Source organism: Melanerpes formicivorus, unplaced genomic scaffold, assembly GCF_026170545.1.
Source record: "Melanerpes formicivorus ecotype bairdi unplaced genomic scaffold, bMelFor1.0.p_v2 SCAF_61, whole genome shotgun sequence".
NCBI lineage: Eukaryota > Metazoa > Chordata > Aves > Piciformes > Picidae > Melanerpes > Melanerpes formicivorus.
In genome coordinates this window covers 2,550,828-2,572,585 of record NW_027142413.1, presented here as the reverse complement: position 1 = coordinate 2,572,585, position 21,758 = coordinate 2,550,828, and the positions used below count along the sequence as shown (strand labels likewise).

General features: G+C 39.7%; 1 protein-coding gene across 9 annotated transcripts in view; it reads right to left on the bottom strand.

Moving 5' to 3' along the window:
• CTNND2 (catenin delta 2) overlaps positions 1–21,758 on the bottom strand; it is a 587,661-nt gene that overhangs the window by 399,283 nt on the left and 166,620 nt on the right. The window contains exon 1 of one of the 9 annotated variants that reach the window (XM_068162004.1): positions 894–1,209. The exons of the other annotated variants lie outside the window; for them this stretch is intronic. The gene's annotated coding sequence lies outside the window, so the exon portion shown is untranslated. Of the gene's footprint in view, positions 1–893; positions 1,210–21,758 lie in introns of those variants that run through there. 9 annotated transcript variants of the gene reach the window in all.

Here is a 21,758-nt window from a genome sequence, read left to right as displayed (position 1 = left end):
GACACTGGAAGGTCACAACGATGCATTATTTTCACTAACCTTCTGTAGTCAATTTTAAATTAGTCAACCCATCTATACAGAAAAATTACCTGAAAAGTTCAGTAAAGGCTTAAAGGTTAAATCTCATTCTCACCTACTCCAGACTACAATTTGGAAAGCAGATACTATTACAGTTGAGTACATAGCATATATTGACTAGATTATACAAGCTAAAAGCTACAGGTCTGTAAGCTCTATGCATGCATATGCTTTTAGGGTTTTGGTATTGGAGTTGTTTTTTTTTTGGTTGGGTTGTTTGTGTTTTGGGTTGGGTTGTGTTTTTTTTTTTTTTTGAAAGAGAAAGATCAGCCTGTTAAATTATATCTCCGTGGAACTACTGATTTTTTTACAAATTTTTCCTTTAGGCAAGTTGAAACAGGAAATAACCATCCTGAAACAGTGTTTCTGCATATGGGAATTTGGGAAAACACAGCACTAAAGAGGAACATTTACTTTCTCATCTTTAACAGACTGTACAATTCCTATTTCTCTCGGTTGTTTTATGTTTGGTTGGTTGGTTTGGTTGGTTTTTAGTCGCTTTTTCTTCCTTCCTTTCTTTTTTTTCTTTTTTTTTTTTTTTTAAAACAACAACAAAACAAAAACCAAACGACCAAAACCTGCCAGCCTCAAGTTATAGATAGTACTGCACGTGGACTTTAACATCCAGCGATATCTATATGCCCCATGCAACCAGATACAAAGCAGTAGGTTCAAAAACTATTTCGGAGCCACTCAGAAGTGGAGTCTCACCAAAAAAACCCCACATTTATACACCTTTACAAGAAATCTCTCATTTCACCTCAAACCAACAACTTCAGCAGCAGCGAACAAGTGATCCATCTTTTACTCTTTACCTTTGTCTCCCACTTGTTAGTTAATCACTTCAGCATCCGCTCCGGGAGTCTCCTCAACGCCGAGCTGAGTTTCCCTCCCCCTCGGAGCAGCAGCTCACGCAGGTCTAGTCATTCATTATTTTTTTTTTCTCCTTTCACCACTTAAAACAAGAAACTTGGACAAAATGCGAGCCGGCCGGCCGGCCGCACCGCTAAGGACAACGGCAAGCAGCCCCTCGCCTGCCGCTGCGTGCTGCCCGGACAGCGTGGGGCAGGCCGGAGGCGAAGCCCGGCGGCCAGCAGCTGCCGGCAGCCTTGCGGGAGGGGGAGACAGGACGGGCCGGACCGGGCCGGGCCGCGCCGCGCCGGCACAAAGGTCTCCATGGCAACCGCGGGCCGAGCCCCCCAGCACCCTCACTCACGCGACGCCGCGGCCCCGCCCACCGTCCGCCGCAGAACCCGCAGCTGCGCCGCGATCGCGACAGGGCCAGCATCGAGACGTCCTCTGCAGAGACGGGACCGCCAACCTGCCTGCGAGCAGGCAGAGCGGCCAGGGCAACGCAGCCGGGTGGGCAGAAGGACAGAGCCGACGGCAGATGCTGCCGGCTCTGCCGCAAACTGCTGGCTTCCGGGGTTTAATTCGGCCTTCACACCTCAGCGCCTGTCCGGGGGATTCTCGGTTGAGAGCAGAGGTCGATATGCTACTACCGAATCCCAGCACAGGGTACCTTCACACGGAATCAATTACAACCCACGTTGTTTAGCTTCTCCGTCTCTTAGAATACAAAACATTGGATTTGGGCACATAGGGTTTTTTTATTTTTCTTTTAAACTTCTGCTTTGCAGACAGTATGACCTCAAGCTATGAAACTTCACTCCTAAATACATGGGCATCTAGGCAGTACACCCTCCTTGTACTCAAGCTTTTGTAAGTGTGTATAGCAAAAACGGCAAGAAGCTAAACAAACGCCTGGCCTGGCGTCCAGCAGGGGCAACTCCGAGCCTGCATCCAACACACACTTCAAGTAACAATTTTACATATGGGATTGTTCCTGCTGAATACAGAAAAGCTCTTCACACACCCTAAAATCTGAGGGGTCTCAGGTCAAGGGCAGAAATGCCAACGGTGGAAATGAAGCCAAAATGCCTACAACCCCATGCAAGGCCCCTGTAGATGTAATTATGCCTGTAAAAGACTGTTGTTTAGCGCAGTGCAAATGTCTAAATAATTCAATTATTCTGCTGAAGTCAAAAAGACTTGTTTCTGAGGATCTCTTGCTAGAGTGCCTTCTTCATTCTGCACATATCAATTGGTCAGCACCTGTGTCATTAGTTTAATTACTTTGTGTACGAGGATCTTGTCAGGAAAAACAGCCTTCCCTTTCATATAAGTATGAGGCTCATACTCAGATTCTTCATGTGATTATCAGCTTAGACTCCAAAATGAGCCTTTGCCTTCCCAATGTTTTTAATAAAACTGGATTTGATTATTACACGAATTTTAAGAGAAGAAAAAAAGCATCACACACAGCCTTCGTTATTTGTTGTTTAGGTAAAAAGCTTAATGCCTGTACTTGAGCTTTGTGGTTTTGCCTTTTCTTTGAAGTCCATATTTAAGCCAGATCTTAAAGAAACAGCTCCTTTCTGCTTACAAAGAGCCACCTCTCTGTTCTGAACCACAGTGAACACATGCCTAACATCCGCTATCATTACTGTTTGCCATTAGTGATTGGCAGACAAATTTCAGTGCACATTTCAGTAGTCTTCTCTCAAAATGTCATACAAAACTGAGGTCAGTTTTGCTTCATTTGATAGGGCTCCATACATACTCTGAAGAGGGATGGGCAACATTTAGGGTCTGAAGGGAAAATATGCTGATGATGCTTCTACCAACCTTGCCCAGGTTTTGCCGCACTCTCCGGGGCAGATGTAAGTACAGGGGTTGTGTTTAGCTCCCTCTCAAGTGGGGACAGAGGAAAGAAACAGCAAGTAGCTAAGCAGGGTCAGAGGTTCAGCATTAGAAACTTGTTTTAAACACCTGCTGAGGCAAATGCAGTAATAGCAGTAGTAGCAATAACAATGGCAATTCTACTAGCTTCTTTGTAACTCTGCCAAGTCTCACTTAAGGAGAGCAAGGCAACAATTTCATGTCATTCTACATTGTTGCCTATGATGTAGAAAGAAGACTACTCATGATAAATTAAAGGTCACGAATAAATGGCATTTTAATAGAAGAAAATCTACTCTACATGAAATAGTATCTCCAAGGGGTAATTAATTACGCAGCAGTCTAAGCATGTTTTCCTTCACTGAAATGTTGTGAACGGCCATCCTGTTTCATTTCAGAGTGCTAATATACATTACCAGCTCAGGAAAGCTGTATTGGAAACATAAGAAAACTGGTACAATAAAGTTATTGCATCTATTGCAGCAGTGCACTGCAAGACACTTGATTTTGCATTACATTTAATTGAGAAATTTGACCTAACAATAAAATTCAAAGGGATTTTACTCTCACTGCCAAGATCAATGACTGGTATTAAAATGGACTGCCACATATTCATGAAAGAGCTGTTCAAAAATCTGACATTTCTACAGACTGCTATCTTTTATATAAAGCGATACTATCTCATAAGACTGATGAAAGTTGAAGAAAATTATTTTCATTCCAAACACTTATATCCTTCTTGACATTAGAATACACATTTTTTTTCTGAATCACAAAAATCCTAATATAACTAAAAGGGATCAAAATCCTTAATGTTCTGTTGATGATTGCCTTATTGTAAGCTGAAGCTGGGCAAACTTTGAGAGTTTCAATGGAGAGAAGTAGAAGGAAATCCTGTAATGTATTTTTGGCTGTCCAGTAATATTCACTCAAGGAAAAGTGGCTTTAAGCTGTATACTGATACAGGAGGTTAGGTGCAGGATTTTTCTGTCACTTATGCAGCACACAAACAGTTATTGCTGAACCACAATTCATGTTTTCATGCTAACATCTGCAACCTCAGTTTGATCTACACAAATGCACATTCCAATCATTTTCACAGTGGTTCTTCAAGGATCATTTAAAACATCTCCAAACATCAAGAGTGTAGCAACCAGGTGGATTCTTTACAATTTGAATGAAAACCACAGATACTCAAATATATCTTTTTCAGAAGGGATAAATCTGTAAACATTTCAAGGAAGCCATACTAAGGCCCAAATTCAAGGTTAGCTTGTGCTGTCGTTAAAGTCTAGCCAACAGCATACATGAAGAGGATAAATTGCTGTACAAAGCAGAAATAAATTACTTGGTTTAAAGTCACATATTAAATATTCACTGAATTAATTTGGTAGTTGTTTCTTTACTACATTGTGTTTGAGGGGGTTTCCTACTAAACCCTTTACAGAGCACATTTAGCTGTTCCTCTGCTTGACAATCCATGCTTAAGCAGTCAGAGATTACTCCAGAATCTTCCCTTGTTCTCAGCTACCATTTCCTCTGGTTTGTGACATTAAACTTACCACGAAATAGCACTGCAAGCATTGCAAAACCTTAACTCTTTTCCAGACGCTCAGGCCTGTGTCAGTCTCTCATGGTGTGTTACTCATGTTTCTCTCTTGACTTGGTAGCCCCCTGGGGAAGACCACTCTAAGAACAAGGATGGTTTCTTGTGTAATACTGTGCATAGTAGTTCTACAGCTCCCTGCACTTCTTCCTCCATGCTATTCTCAGCTCAGGCAAACATTGTAAACTGGGAATTTTGTTCTTATATAGTAAAGGTAGAAATCCTTCTTCAGAGGATGAATAGACACATAGCACTTATTTCCACCAACTTTTGCTCTTTATGTTCTGCAACACTAATGAGTAGCAGAATCTTTTTGAAAAGATTACAGGACTTCAGTCTTTAAGACTTACTCTGTTTCACAGTATGTGAAAAGTGTAGGCATTTCCTACCATTTTGTATTAGTTTTGTAAGTATTCCTTAAAGTTTTTCAACATTCAGCTAGAATTTTGCAGAGTATGAGCCCCTTCTAAGTCAGACAGTAGAACAATTTGAGAACAATTTGAGAACAATTTGCATGGCTTCCTGGAAACACAAAGTGAAACTCACTCTGATTCCAGTAGGAACAGATTTAGGTCAAAAAGAATTACCATGGAGAGGTAATGCCTACATAAATACTGTACTTATATCCCAACTAATTGGGTTAGCGGTGGTTTCTTGGAATTGAAAAAGGATTTTCTGGATATATTGTTCAGAAAGTTTTTTAAAGTGAAGGATTGCAATTTAAGAAGTTCATTGGAAGATTTTTTACCACATTTCTCATAGATACACAGTTTAGCTACTTCTATGTCATGTTTTCTGTTTTAGAAGTAAGGTTATCCATCATAACTATTACAGTCTAGTGCTAGTGCCCTAGCTTAGGGTCCTAATTGTAAATAAGAATAAGAATTCTCCAGAGATTTCAACTCTAAAGGATAAACAATTTTAGAAATTGGACACAGAATAATGCAAGTTTTTATCACTCCATTGGGTTGCTGAATATCTTACATTTTGTAGAACAAAAGGCTTCTTTCTCTTTCTTCCTGTTGCTTCTTGCCTGCTGGCTGCTTTTCTCTCTCTTTGACCTAGCTGCTACCGGAAAAATCTCTTGTTTTGGCTCTGTGTCTGAGATACAAGGTTGGGGGGGGGGAGGGGAAGGGGTAGGGGAAAAGTATGCTAGCTGTGTGCAGCCTCCTTTCAGGCCTTTGTGTCCAGAGGGGTGTTGGGGGGAAGAGTTGAATTATTGTGTATGGCGGTATTCTGATTGTTATTGAGCTGTAAATATATGTAAATGTATTTTGTGCATGTTTATTGCCTTTTATACTTAGTCCACTTTGTAAACACTATTTCATGTTTTTGCTTCCAAGTTCTGAGTTAATGTGGTAAACTTACTCTGGTGGGGGGGGGGAAATTTCCAATTTGTTGGGGTGCAAACCCAACCCACAACGATAACAGCCAAATCTGGAAGTGTGATCTGCTGGAGCAACATGAATGATAAAATCCAACACTGAAAATAGAGATGAATTCTGAAAAAAAAAAAAAATAAAATTAAGAAGAGTTTTGCCTTTTGCCAATATTTACATGTATCCACGTAATAGCTTTTCTGCTTCTGCCGCTCTTTTCCAGCTGTGGAGCGTGTACTTGAGATATCTGAGTATTCCCTTCCATTTATTTTTTCTTCTGATAATTTAAAAACTATTATGAAACACCTGAAGATGTGCTATGAGACAGGCATACTAATGTGTCCGTTTGCAGCATCATAAATTTAATCTCAAGAAACCCATATTACTGGCCTTCCACAGGCAAAGCTCAATGCTCAGTGCTGTTCTATACAGAGAATGCTATTTAGCATGGCCACAGAGGCCATGACACTGGGGAATATTTTTCCTCCTCTTGTTTTCAGATCTTGGCTGTTTATCTATGCAGTGGATATAGGAGAAATTGGAGAAATTCCCCCCACACACACCCTAAAAGAATATTCTATTTCTACACTGTGTGCATTTGTAGCTGTATGGCTATAAGCATAAAAGAGACTAGTTTGCAAACTGTGATTTGTTAACAATAATTCACCTTTCACTACTATAGTTAAACTAGAGGAAAATGAGTGCGCTGATAGGCATGACTGCTGGTTAAGCCTTCCAGCATAAATCAGTTGTGAATTTGCTGCACCAGAAAAATCCACCAGATGCTCAGCAATGCTGAATATAATGCATTAGTATAAGAAGGAAGACTACCAACTCACTTCCTTTTCACATAAAAAAAAAAAATTGCTAGTAAAGATTTCCTGATCAACTAAAATTTGATAGTCCCTGATGGCTTAAAGTTTTAAATCTCCCTTCACATCCTTATGACACATATTGGTAGCTCAGAATGTTACTGTAACAGAAAAAGACACATGACGTCACAGGCACTGAAAGACTTTATTTTCCTAATTAGCAAAATTAGGCTGAAGAACTGACAAAGGAGGAATGCATAGTACCCATGTGAGAAATGATCTGCATTAGCAGAAGAAACCCCATTGTTAGCCCTGCTGTTCTACGAGACCAGTATTTTGAACAATAGGCAGGAGAGGAGGCCAAGTACCTTCAACTACATCTCACCTTAACAGCTTGTCTGTCACACCGGCAATACAGAACCACGGAAAAGAAAGCTAATGACAGGATATGCTCAGGTGTATTACATCTGAGAGGACTGGGTAATGTGTCTCGTTTCCCTTCAAATATAGCATCTCTGTTCACTTAAAAATGATTATTTAAATACAGGAAATCTCAAACTTGCTTTATTTATTAGTAAAGTAAATGAAAGGGAAAAAATGGTCTCTCAGAACAAGATCAAATCAATAATGGAACTACAATACAGAATGTGACAAATGTATTATTACATCTGTGTACCCCATTGTAGGTGTGGTAATCAGTGACAGAAATAATTTATCACCACAGCATAAAACAAATGTCTGTAACCTAATTTGACTTGCTACATCTATTATGATGTATACAAACATCAGGTGAAGTTCAACATCTGTGATGCTGAAGCTCTGTAGTAGTCAAATATTAGGATGGGTTTTCTATCAAACTAAAAAGAGTTCAAGAGCCAAAAGTGTACTTTGAACCCACAGAACAAGCACACAGCAGTACTGTGTATCATACTTAGTCTCACATGGTGTCACTTCTTTAGCCTGAGTCACTTTGAACAAGTAGAAGGTTTTTCCAGTCTGACTTTGTGTCACAGAAAAGAAGAAATATATCCTTTTAGCTCAGAATTCATCTCTAACTGGGAAGAAGGACTTGCTGCTTACTGCAGGTTATTCTTCTTCTCTTTCAGAATATAAAAATCCTCTGCTAGTCTGGTAACACAAGGCTGCTATCTGCTCCCCAGAAGACCTGGAAAAAGGAATTAGGCATTTTTCGAAAGAGCACGATGCAATATACAAGATAAAAGCAAATGTGCTGGTCACATTTTTATATGGAGAAAAAGAGATTTGGGGTTTCAAGGAAACCAGAATATAAACAGGTCATGAGCTAGCAATCGAAACAGAAATGTAACAGAATTCTATGGAGGGAGTGGAGAATATTGATAAACATGCTTTTCATTAGAGAAGACATTTTGTAAGAATTTTTTGGATTAGTAAAATCAATCTGAAGTGAAGATGTCCTGAGAGTAGAAATCAGGAAGCAGCAAAAATTCGTTAAGACAGAAGCTGTGCAATCAACTTGACTTTTTGTCAGACACTTCACCAACTCTGGAGAAATCAGATGTTAAGCTATTAGCCACAAAATAAGTAAAATTATTTAGCAAGGATAGAACAACTACATCATCCTAGGTTATGGCCAACCTTTGGCAGTGAATCCAGCTGCAATGGAAAGCACTCTCCCAGGATGCAGCCATGGTTTGATGGGAGGACAAGAGTAAGAAGGAGCTCATCCATAAAGCCAGTCTGTGTTCAATTCAACTAGCAAGCAGACATAACTAAAATTTTAGAGGGAAAGTATAAGTGTTTTTAAAATCAAAGACATAGGAGGAAAAACTGGGAGGGTTTGAGCAAGTGAAAAAGAATGTTTTAGGTTTCTTTTATGATAGTTTCAAAGCTCCAATTTTTGAAAGTGGCCACATGCTGCAGAATTACTTTTTCCATGCATATTGCAAATCAACATTATTAAGCCATTGGACACAGGTATAATGTTAACAACTTCTCTTTTTATCATGCAAAATTTCTTTGATAGTTTGGTGCATAGTTAATCACCTTTTGAACCGAATGCACCTCAACAATTAAATTCAACAAGGACAAAGCAAGAATAACCTCATGCACCAGTACAGGTTAGAGGATGACCTGCTGGAAAGTAGCTGCATGGAGAAGTCCTGGTGGATAGTGAGTTGACCATGAGAGAGCAGTGTGCCCTTGTGGCCAAGAGGGCAAATGGTATCTTGGGGTGCATTAAGAAGAGTGTGGCCATCAGGTTGATGGAGGTTCTGCTACCCCTTTACTCTAGCCTAGTGAGGCCTTATCTGGAGTATTTTGCCCAGTTCTGGGCCCCCCAGTTCAAGAGAGAGAAGAAACTACTAAAGAGTGTCAAATAGAGGGCTTTGGGGGTGATTGAGGTAATACAACATCCTTCTTATGAGGAAATGCTGAGAGACCTGGGGCTTTTTAGCCTGGAGAAGGATGAGAGGGGATCTTATTAACGTTTACAAATACCTTAAGGGTGGGTGTCAAGAAGATGGGGCCAGACTCTTTTCACTTGTGCCCAGTGATAGGCCAAGAGGCAACAGATACAAACTGGAACTCAGGAGGTTTCACCCCAAAATGAGGAAAGGGTGCACAGAGCACTGGAACAGAATGTCCAGAGAGTTGTGGTGTCTCCTTATCTGGAGACTTTCAAAACCAGTCTGCACATGCTCCTGTGTGGCCTGCCCCAGGTGAAACTGTTTGGCAGGGAGGTTGGAGTAGATGATCTCTAGAGGTTCCTTCCAACCCCTCCCATTCTGTGATTCTGTAATACTGTAAATGCAACAGACCTCCGTTCTATAGCATCTTCTAGTTTTTGAATAGTGACAATCCCTATCACTGCCTACACCCCACTTTTACCTGCCCAGTCAGCCGTGAGTAACTCTGAGCAGATTATTTTTCTGTGCACAGAGTGGTCCACTCCACTGCTTTCTAGTCCTCTTCACAAATTTCAGGAAATTTGTGCCATTGCCTGTTCTCATGCAGCAATGCAAATTTACTGTCTTCTTTCTTTATTTGGCAACACATTTTAGAAGAGTTTCTGTTTGTGCCCTGACCCATGCTGAGCTGTCTGTCAGGCTTTACACCCTGCCTGTGGTGTTAAATTCAAAATCTGTTCCCAAGCTTTCTAAGTAGCAGGACTCATGTGATGTGTTTATAGCTACCATGAAACTAAGTTGATATGCTGTGTAGAAAACATTAGTGGAAACTACGTAATGATAACTAAAAGTCTGTTCAGTTTAAGAAGGTATTTTGATATTTGATACCACATTATGTCTATAAATTGGAAGATGTAAAACTACATTATGTTGAGCCACATAAGAGCTCAAACTGACATACGTTCAGGGCAAGGGATTGGGCAAGGAAAGGTAGCAATGCGTTTCCCAAGATGTCTTACTAGAGTAAGAAAGGTAACCCTCTTAATGAGAGCATTTCCTACATGCATTTGGGGAAATGGCTTCTTAAAATTGCTTTCTAGAATGGGCTGCCTGGGGAGGTGATGGAGTCACCATCATTGAAGGTGTTCAGAAGGAGACTTGATGGGGTGCTTGGTGCCATGGGTTAGTTGTTTAGGTGGCTTGGATTGGTTGATGGGTTGGATGCGATGATCTTGAAGGTCTCTTCCAAACTGGTCTGGTCTATTCTATTCTATTCTATTCTATTCTATTCTATTCTATTCTATTCTATTCTATTCTATTCTATTCTATTCTATTTCATTATAAGGAAGGAGATGCCTACTGCCCATTTCTAAACATAAAAAACCCCCTCCACAAGGGGGGTGAAGTTCTTTAGTCTTTTAACATTTTTTCATCCTTTCGTTTTTGTTGCCATACTGTGCTTATTATTTTGCAACTCAACATTTAAAGATACATTTTAAAATTAAAGTAGTTACCAGTTACTTTGCAAAATTTTAGTTCTTTTTACCTCACACAAAGTATTGCCTTCTTACTGTTGTTTTTCACATTGCCTGAGACATAACTGAAAAACTTGCAGTGCTTTCCATCTCTGTAGTAATCTCCTGAGCATTGCTCTAGTCTCAGTCTGATTTCTCTTTACACTGAATGCAATGTCATGTTACTTTGACTTAGGAAGGTGAATAATGCTAGGATAGACTCCTTTGTACAGTTTCTACTGACAGTTTCTGCTTGGTAATTGTATATTGAGTTGAAGATGGAAAGTAATGTAACATTATTAATGATGCTGATGCTTCCACTTGGTACTGTACACTTTATGACCTGGGATGCTGAGCCAATTTGGACAAAATCATAGTGATACACAGACACTCTGGGCCATGCTGCCTCAAAGGCTCATGCTGCTTCCCAGCATGTCTTATAGCATTTCATTGCACAGACAAGGGGTAAGAAAGCCATAAAGTCCTAGGATCATCTCTGAGTTAACTCAGTACCCTTGTTGTTTTTTTTTTTTCCCTTGAAAGGTTTTGTTATCATATCAGAAGAAGCAGGATGCAGCTGAGGATGAGGATAAGGAAGAACATCTGGGACAATGTTATAGGCCTGCATCTTCTGCAGCAACATACATAGGAGTTGAGAGCCTTGAGATGCTGTTGCCTGCTTCTGAGAGAATGTATTCTGTCCATAATTGTCAAAAGACTGACAGGCTAGAAATTAAAAAATGAAGCCAAAGGCCATTTAGACCATATATATCCTGAATGCAGTACCCAATCTCTATATTCAGCTATGGTGAGATGAAGGACTTCAATTATTTATCATAAGAATTAACAAAAATCATGTAACTATGTAAAAGTATTCAGGAAGTCATTGAGTGCCACTCCTATACAGTCACAAAAATGCTGTATTCTAAAGCTGTCACTTTTCCTGTGCAGTTCCCTTAATATTTACTCTTGGTGCCATCTGTAGGTAGGCCTTACTGTAAAACGTTAGGCCAGTATGAGAGTGAAAGGTGTGAGGATCACTGATACAGTTTTTCTACTACAGATGCTGTTGCACTGTGATTAAACAGAATTAAAACTGCAGTTGTTTTTAATTTACATCTAAGTGTGATTCACCTAAACTCAGAACTCCAACTCATCTTCATTTCTTCCCATTTTCGTATCTCATTCACATAGCCACTGAATGTGTTAGAACTGAAACTGTAATCCAAGCAGTAAGTCAAGACACAAGCTATACATTTGAAAAGGAATTTCTTCAGTCTGCATGCTGTAAAGACGCAGTATTTTGTGCAGGCACTGTGAGGCTGATATGAAGAAATACACACTTTGAAGTCGTACCTGGAAGAATAGCAAAACAAAACCTTCTCATGCCCCATCCCAAAGCTTCTACACAGGGGGAAAAGAAAATAAAAAATCATCCTTCTCTGTCCCACCAAAACGAAAAAAGAAATGCTTTATTAATAAGCTAAGAAGAAAGGAGCACAAGAAAAGAACTTTAATAGATGCACTTATTTATAATGTAGTACATCTTCAGTGTCTTGCATACATGTCCCATCACAATAACTTACTTGTTTTATGACCAAGGAGAGAAAAAACTTATTCTTGACATCTAAGTGCAAAATTTTATTTGTTGTTAACATAAACAGAAAAAAACTAGAAACAAACCCCAAAGCAACCAACCAAACCCCTGGAACCATGTACACCAGATTTCAACCTGATTTATTAAATCTGAAAGTCTTAAAGGGAAAATTTATAACCAGATCCATGACAGCTCCCCATATTCAAAGTTCAGAATCATGTTGGGTGTAGTCTTTCAGCTAAACAATGACTAGCATTTCACAAAAAATTCTTTTGAGTTTTAACCTTTAGAAAATATCTCTTTTTAATACTTGGAAGAAACTGTATGAAGGGCTGTTGATATTTTGGCCTTGTTTGTGCCTCTAATTTCATAACATGGGAATATTCGAAAGAACTAAGTCTCTTTCCATCTCTGGACTGAGACAGAGGGACATTGAACTGCTGGAGTGGGTTCATGAAGATGATCAGAGGGCTGCAACACCTTTCCTATGGGGACAGGTTGCAAGAGTTGGGGTTGTTCAGCCTAGAGAAAAGAAGGCTCTGGGGACACCTTATAGTAGCCTTCCAGTACCTGAAAAGGGCCTACTAGAAAGCTGGGAAGGGAGTTTTGACAAAGTCTTGTAGTGATAGGATGAGAGGGAATGGATTGAAGCTTGAGAAGGGGAGATTTAGACTGGATATTAGGAAGAAAATCTTTAAAGTGAGGGTGGTGCGACACTGGAACAGGTTTATCCAGGAAGGCCATGGATGCCCCCTCCCTGGAGGTGTTCAAGGCCAGGCTGGATAAGGCCTTGAGCAACCTGCTCTAATGGAAGATGTCCCTGCTGATGGTGGACAGGGATTGGAGAGGGGGGTTGAAACTAGATGATCTTTAAGGTCCTTTCCAAACCAAACTATTCTATGAATCTATAAAATTATGAATAATTCACCCTCAGCTTTTCAGACAAATACTAGGATTGTTGACTGAAATCCTATGGCCCCCAGAATGCATCATGAATTACCAGAATAGCTTCCTCAATCCTTATAATCTGTTGAAGCAAAATCTGAATAGATGGCAACAGAGACATCATATGACGCCAGTTACTTATAATCACCTATAAAGGTGGGTAGGAGAATTTGGCAGAGAGAAACACTGTTTTTACCTCACTATACACCTGTAGTAGGTGTAAAGTATCCCATCCCTGGAGATACTCAAGGTCAGGCTCAACACAGCTGGAAACAGCCTGATCTAGTGGAGGATTTTCCTGCTCACTGCAAGAGAATTGGACTAAACAACCTTTGGCGGACTCTTCCAACCCAAAGCATTCTATGACTCTATCTACCACCCTTAGGATGTGAGTATAGCCAATTACTACAACATGTTCTGATAGGTACTGGGGTAAGCAGTAGGTTTTTCATGGAAATGTATACTAAATTTCTTTCAACCAGGGATCATTTAAGGTGTTACAGAACTGAAAAGAGAAAGCAAACTAGAGAAAAGAAAAATATAAGAGGAGGGGGAAAGGATTTTAGTATTACCACAAAAAAAAAGTCTTAACTGATGGATTCCTTTACATCACAGTCAAAAATAAATACCTCAAATGTCTCATTGTAAGGGTTGTAATATTCTTTGCCAAAGGTAGGCAAAGGCATAAGACATTGCTTCCAAATGTTGTATAGTTTACACAGGGAATTGTATGACAAGTCTCCACCAACATTTTCATGACTTTATTAAGCACTGTCAAGTACCCTGCTTGGGCATCCTTCCTACCTACCATCTATTCTCTGGTTTATATGTACCCCAAGAGTCCAGATTGTTTCATCAGCCAGTCAGAAATATAGGCTGGGTGCATAGTGGGTTGAGAGCAGCCCTGAAGGAAAAGACTTAGGGGTGTTGATTGATAAGCTCAACATGAGCCAGCAGTGGGCTCATGCAGCCCATAAGACAATCTGTATCCTGGGCTGCATCGAGGGGAGTGTGGCCAGCAGGTCAAGAGAACTGGTTCTTCCCCTTGTTCTTTTGAGTCCCCACCTTGAATATGGCCATCCAGTTCCAATGGCCCCATCATAAGAAGGATAGAACTGCTGGAGTGAGTCCAGAGGAGGGTCACAAAGATGATCCAAGGGCTGGAGCACTTCTGCTCTGAGGACAGGCTGAGGGAGCTGGCATTGCTCAGCCTGGAGAAGACTCCGGGAAGACCTTATACCTGTTTTCCAATACCTGAAGGTAACTTACAGGAAGGTTGGAGAGGGACTTTTCATAAGGGTGTCTAGTGATAGAACAAGGGAGAACAGCTTTAAGCTGTGGGAGAGTAGGTTTAGACTGAATCTTAGGAAGAAGTTCTTCAATACAAGGGTGGCAAGACTCTGGGAAAGGTTGCCCAGGGAGATTGTGGCTGCCCCCTCCCTGAAGGTGTTCTAGGCCAGGTTGGATGAGGCCTTGAGCAACCAAATCTAGTTGAGAGGCATCTCTGTCCATGGCAGGCCAGTTAGAATAGGTGATCTCTAAGGTCCCTTCCAACCTGAGCCATGCTGTGATGCTTTGATTCTATGAAACACTAATGTGGAAAGGCTTGCCTGTTGCTCCCCTTGACTGTTCAACTGCATGTTGCCCAGGGATGCAAACTGATTACCTGTTTTAAAGCCCTTAATTAAATAGCCATTCACTAAATCCACAGATAAATAGAACATGTGATATTTTGTAATTAAAACAAATTGCTGTACACAATATATTTTAATTCAATAGCTTTAGAAGACCTGATAACAATATATTAAGCTTGAGTAGAAAAGACGCCCTGAGACTGAATTTTTGAATGGGAAATACCCATATAGCAATCAATAGCAAATTATTACATATAGTAGTTATTACAATTTTATATCACTTTTAAACTAGTTCATAATTATCTCAATCACTGGGTCCAGTTTTCAGTACCTGTGCATATAGCATGTGCTCTCCATAAAGCGATTGCTGCCTTCTAAATAGAATATTTGACTAGGGCTGCCATCCACTATTATTAAACAATTCAGGTTCTCCTTTTCTGAATATAAATAAACACAAAATCATTCCAATTCAGCATTGAAGTATTTGAAGTTGTTTCCCTTCCATGGTAAATCAGTTTCCTTCCCAGTCTTGTTCCAGTGCCATAATTTGATTTTTTTTTAGCTCCAGTGATTCTTCCATTCTCTCTCCTCCTGACAACAAGCACAGAGCTTTCTAGTTTAAGCCTTGTCACTCAACCACTGCAATTCGCCTTCCTGAACTACTCCATTCCCTTATCCCTAGCCATCTGAGGCTAGTCAGGTCACACTACTTTTTCAGAAAGGAATCTATTTCTTTTGGGAGTGTGACATAAGATGAGAGATGGAAAGGAAGTGATTTTTATCACATCATGGAAAAAGTTACGATAACAATAGCTTACACAGCTCAATACAACAGAAGGGATATCACTATTCAGTATCTGGTTACCTTTGTCTAGAATACACTGAAAAAACAATGGTCTCTTTTCAAGGAAAAGAAATAAAAGTCTTTAATGTGCAAGGCTTTTGCTAGTTTATTCATTAGTGCCTTCACTGACCTGTTGTACCTAGGTGTATTTTTTACTCTCATAAAACAAAATAAAACCAAATCAGCAGTGTGAACTCTGCCAGTTTTCACAGATGAAATAGGAAAGAAAAGGAAGGCAACAGAAGACTTTTCCTCCTCACGCTCAAAATTGTAAAGAATATGAGCATGTTCTCTATATAATACAGAATATTTTGGGGTTTATGTTCAGAGCAGACAAACATTTTCCTGGTTGGAAACTCCTGAATAACGCCACTTTCCCTTATTTTGCATTCCTCTATTTTCTAAAATTATGGCAATTAAAAATAACTTCATGAAAATAACTTTATAAATAATAACTTCATAAAATGTTTAATAGTTTAATCCTTAATGAGAATTACCACAGAGTACCAATTTTATTCCAGCGCATTTAAAAACGTTATCTACTTGCTGATAAAAAATGAGTTATTGAAAGTCAAGTCAGTGTCAAATTAAATCTTACTTTTATCTTGCAACAGAAGGCTCAGGAAGATCTGAAGAGCTGCAAGATTAAGGCAGCATAACTAATAACTGATACTAAAGAAAAATCACGCTTGATTTTATTTTGGGAGTACAGCACTCTCTGTACACCACAGAATTAGAGTGACATCCTGAGCAGAAGTTTCAAGCTCTACCAGCACAGCTGCCCAGTCTAGACCTAGAGTCATGATCATGAAATACAGATTTCAGTAAAGATGCAACCCATACATGGCAATTCCCACACACCTTCAGTTCCATAAAAACCAAAGATTATTCTCAGACAAACAGTGATAAAGAAGGAATGACAGTCAAGAGCATAGTCTTTTAAAATAATATCAATATAATAGACTATTCACAATCCATCTTGACTGCTCATAACTTCATAGTGTAACTTCAAACTTAATCAGTCATCATGAAACCTACTCTCTTCCCACCTTTAACTAGAAACATTACCTGAAATGCCCTTTATTTATGGTCTTCCCAAACAGAATTTCAACCCTTCTGCTTTACTTATCAGTAGGAGAGATACAAGCCTACAGAGATGACAAACTTGTCTGCCTAGGCATCAGACTCGATGTGAAGTGAGATTTGTGCTAATTCTAGGAGTCTGTGTATCTTGGTTTAAGCTACAATATTATTTCCCCAAAAGAAGTAGTTCTGAGAATATCCTGATTCTGCTAGTAATGGCACACATTATTTAATACTCCTGAAAGTATGGCCTGTACAACAACAACAAAAAAGAGCCCATTTCTCAAATAGATTTATCCCTATGTAAGTACTGTTAACAAAATCAGTATTTTCCATTAGCTAAAAATACAGTCCAGCAACAACCACTACAGTTCTTGTAACTCCCTCCCCTCTTTTTCTCCAGGGAAAATAGCATGGAAAAACAAGTCAAATACCAAGTGCAGTAGTAGCCACACCAGACTCCCTGTTCCTCTGCTTTACCCCACACTTCTATCACTCCATGGGGTTTTTAATTTCTAACATCAACTCTCTCTCCCTCTCAGTGCTTGTCTCCATCAAACTAATTCCCCACTTAAACAAAACAGGATCACAGACATTCCACAGTATCACAGTATCACCAAGGTTGGAAGAGACCTTTCTTCTATTGCTCATGTTTGGTACACCCCTATTGCTGCATATGCTTTAACTGTGGGCCAGTAAACTGTTCAGGATAGGACAGGAACTCTCTGTGACTTTCTGTCTGCCTAGTACCTACCAGGCAAATGTTCATCCTTTATGGCCAAATTCATGTAACAAGGAAGTCTGGGATTATGATTTATGTGGGATTTAATATATGATTTAATGATCTGTGCTACAGTATTAAATGATCTCTGCTACAGTAATACCTGAGCATCTAACATTTTTTATGTATTACTCCTTATGCATCCCATTAAGTAAGGAAGCATGGAGAACTGAGGAAAAGAGAATTTAAGTGTCCTAATTGCAGGAACAAAATAAAATAGTAAAAATTGCATATGCATCTAGTCCCTACTGCCTCATCAATTTTGTCTCAGCACCAAAATCCATGAGAATCATTATCTCTTCTCTCAGGATTAATTTCAACCTCTGTATCACCCATAGGCTTTTAAGTATTCCCACTGGTCTTTCATTTGATGCCGTAGCATCTAACACTCTAAATACAGCCCAGTGTATCAGTTACCACTCCACCTCCAGCTCTTTCAGCAGCTGTCACAATGAATATGGAGAGTGGCTGAATTGACCTACATCACTATTCACTCATATAGTTAGTTATTTTTGCAACACTGGCACAATGGGTTTCTTTGCTGTATTTTAAACCTTTGTTGCTGTTGTTGAAATATTGCATTTTTATTTATATGCAGGCAAAAAAACTATCAAAGGCCATCATTATTAACAAATGTTTCTGTAAATCTGCAGTGCACTGCTCTTCTCAGTGCCTCAAATGCAAGCTGCAATTCACATCTGAAACACCTCTTGCATTGGGTGCAAGTGAAAAACCACTAATATTTCAGTGTATTATTATAGTGGATTCAATTCATTAGGAAAATACAGTAACTAATTAAAAATAACTTCACTCGACATGGAGAATTTTCATAATATAATAGCAAAAAATTGCTTATAGCATAAAAATAAATCATGGATGTGTTTTTAATAGGAACATTGATCTGCTTTCTTCTGGGCACCTGATTTGCAAGGCTGAAAGGCCAAGAGTACAAGCTAGAACAGGGCTTCTTGATAAGACAAAAAATGAAATTTTCAGAATGCAATACAGACCAGAAACAGGACAGCAATACAGTTTATAAGAGACCTTTTTCAGAGATGATAAACTGGACTTGTGATTAAGTTTAAGCCACATTCTATCTGTATTACATTGTTAGTGTTTGAAGAGGGAACTTTAGCCTAGTCCCTGACTGAAAAGACTGAAAATAAATTACCATTGGATGTAAAAGAAAAATAATGACAAGGTCTATATAATTCATTGGATTGCTAATAGGAATATAGAGCAGAGGCATAAACAGTTCTCTCTTCTGTCAGTTCTGCTTGTAATTTTCTTCTCTCTCCTGTGGCTTTGCCAGGGGTACCTCTGTTTTGACTACTGTGAGAGGTTAACTGTGCTGAGTCTCTTGCATCACATGATTACAGTGGGCCACAAAGAGGTAAAAAACATACCTTGACTAAGTAGACCTGAATTTTGACAGTCTGCTGACCATCACCTCAGCTTGTTGTGTCATTTGGGGATTTCTTAGATAACACAGTCTAAAAGTTTAGTAATTGGCAAGGACAGGAGTCAACTTAGCAAACATAATTTTTTTAATGCTCCCAGTAAAATTCCTTTATTGTCCTGTGTGATTCTCATCTACAGCAAAAACTATAGAACTACAGTGAAGATGTTATTAAAAGTGTAAGGACAACCTAGCAGTGAGTAACTGCCCAAGCCAGCACATTCAAGCATAGCTGCAAAGGATGACAACAATTAAAGGGATCACTCTGCACTCTATGAGATAATTATCCAGATAAGGTCAAGGCTCACATTCTCCTCAAGTGCTTTGATAATGGTTTATTACAGCAGACCATTTCAAGTTACATTAGGCTGACAGCTGTTGTGTGGAATACCTTTCAGCACAGCTGCAACAAAACAGTCTGGAGGTTAATGGGGGAGCCCAGCAGTCAGATAGACAGGCTTCTCCTCCTCTCCCCACTTCCTCCACCAAGGGCTGGGAAAGTGGCACATAAGGCTGCACTCTCTGTGCAGCCCCAAGAGGGTATTGGATACGCCGGTGTGTATTACTTGTAGGCATAGGAGACTTGGGCGTTGAACAGATAGCTTCTGCATCCATGTGGTTCCTGTTATTTGTGCAAGTCCTGCTTAGGTACCACAGTCAAGTGTTACACACAAAAAAAAAGCCATTTAATTGCTGGAATGAAGTAATCTTTTCATTTATAATTATAAACCTGACTTTTCAGAAGTATATTGTAATGATTAAAAAGTACTTTAACATCATTACATAATTGAGTTAAAAATTTATCAATCTATATATGTACTGGTAAAGCTCTTGCTAAAATTTAGAACTTAAAAATAAATTCTTTTTTCTCCTACTGATTTCATTTCAGCGAACCTTGAATTATGCCTATTGGTGCAACTCTTTGCTTTTTGAACTCCTGCTGTAGCTAAATACTCATTTGATATTAAATCCTGCTTACAAGAGTTTATTTATGGATAAAATCTTCAGCGAAGGTACATTGTCTTCCCTATCTAATGAAAGTCCTCAATTGTTTTAATGCTCTGTGGTGTCAAGATAACTGGTTAGCTTCTTAGATCTATACCTGTTTAAGTGATCTCATTTAAAACAAACTAAACCAACCAAAAAATCCCAAACCCAACAAAATTCCCCAACCAACAAAAAGAAAACAAACCACAAAACAAACAAAACTGAAAAACTCAAACATCCCCAAACAACAAACAAAACAGACAAAACCACAACAAACTTTGTACATTGCTTCTTGAATTTAGTATGAGCTGCTAGTATTCTTCTCCCAGGCAACCAGCACCAGAACAAGGGGACACAGTCTCAAGCTGCGCCAGGGGAGGTTTAGACTTGAGGTGAGGAGGAAGTTCTTCACCGAGCGAGTCATTCGGCATTGGAACGGGCTGCCCAGGGAGGTGGTGGAGTCATCAACCCTGGAGGCGTTCAAGGGGAGATTGGACGTGGCACTTGGTGCCATGGTCTAGTCATGGGGTCTGTGTTGATAGGTTGGACTCAATGATCCTCGAGGCCCTTTCCAACCTAAGTTATACTGTGATGCTGTGATACTGTGATATTCAGAACAGAAAATCAAGTCAAATATGCATTTACCTTGCTTTGATTTAATTCATTCAGAAATCATGGTAAAAAAAGAACCCAACTAAATTAAATTTTCAAAAGCAAGCAGCAGAGGTTTTTTCACCTTCCAGGATTCCTCTTACTAGATAAGAAAAAGAATTTGGCTCTGATATTAGAGAGATAAAAAAACATAGATTGCACTCTCTCATGTTTTAGATGTAACACTGTCCTATTAACTATCCTCATTGAAACTTCTTCTAAATGTCAGTTAATTGATCCTTATGACATGGTGGAAATACTCCATTTTACAACTGGGAGAAGAGAAGGCAGACTTGCAAAAAGAAGTGTGTGACAGCAGGCATGAAATCTCTGTTCTGTCCTCAATCCACATTGCTAGATCTGGGCTTCCTGCTGCACTGTGCACACTGGCTCCATAGGCTGTCCTGCTCAATCGTTTATCTAGAGCATAAAGTAAATGGTGGCAGGGCACATGCATCAACAGTCTTGCTGTTACTGCATAATCTTTTGATTACACCACTCTGTCAAGCAACTGAAATAGCTGTCTTGAGACAGCATGCTATCTTGCAGTACATCTTTTGAGGTCTCATAGTAATTCCCCCTTGCAACAAGAAAACTGCTGTCTACTTCCAATCAAAGGACACCACTAAAATGTGTAGGCCAATGAAAAGGCTGGCTTCAAATAGTTTCATTAGTCAGCCTTTCTTCCTGTTGGGAATTTGTGGCAGATCCTGACTGTTAAGTTTACAGTATGCTTTAACATTTTGTTCATGTGCCTAAAATGTCAACTGTCTAAACTGTGCTGATGATAAAAAAGGAGTAAATACTTATCCCATGCAAGAAGTTCAGATGCTTGGACACACCACACATAGGCCCAGCCATACATGGCACTACTTTTCACAGGATTGTAGAATGATTGATATTGGAAGGGGCCTAGGGAGGTCATCTGGTCCATCCCTTCTGCTTAAGCAGGGCCATCTAAAGCAGGCTGCTCAGGACTGTATCAAGATGAACACCTCCAAGGATGGATATTTCTCTGGGCAGCTTGTGCCAATGCTTAGTCACCCTCACAACTACAAAGTTGTGATCCTGTTGCTGGCACTGCTGCAAAGAGCCTGACTCCATCTTCTTTGTAACCTCCTTACTGGTATTTGTGTACATGGATGAGATCCTCCTGAGCTTCTCCTCTCCAGGCTGAACACACCCAGCTCTCCCAACCTCTACTCCTATGAGAGATGCTCCACCTCCTTAACTGCCTTGGTGGCATTTCTCTGGACTCT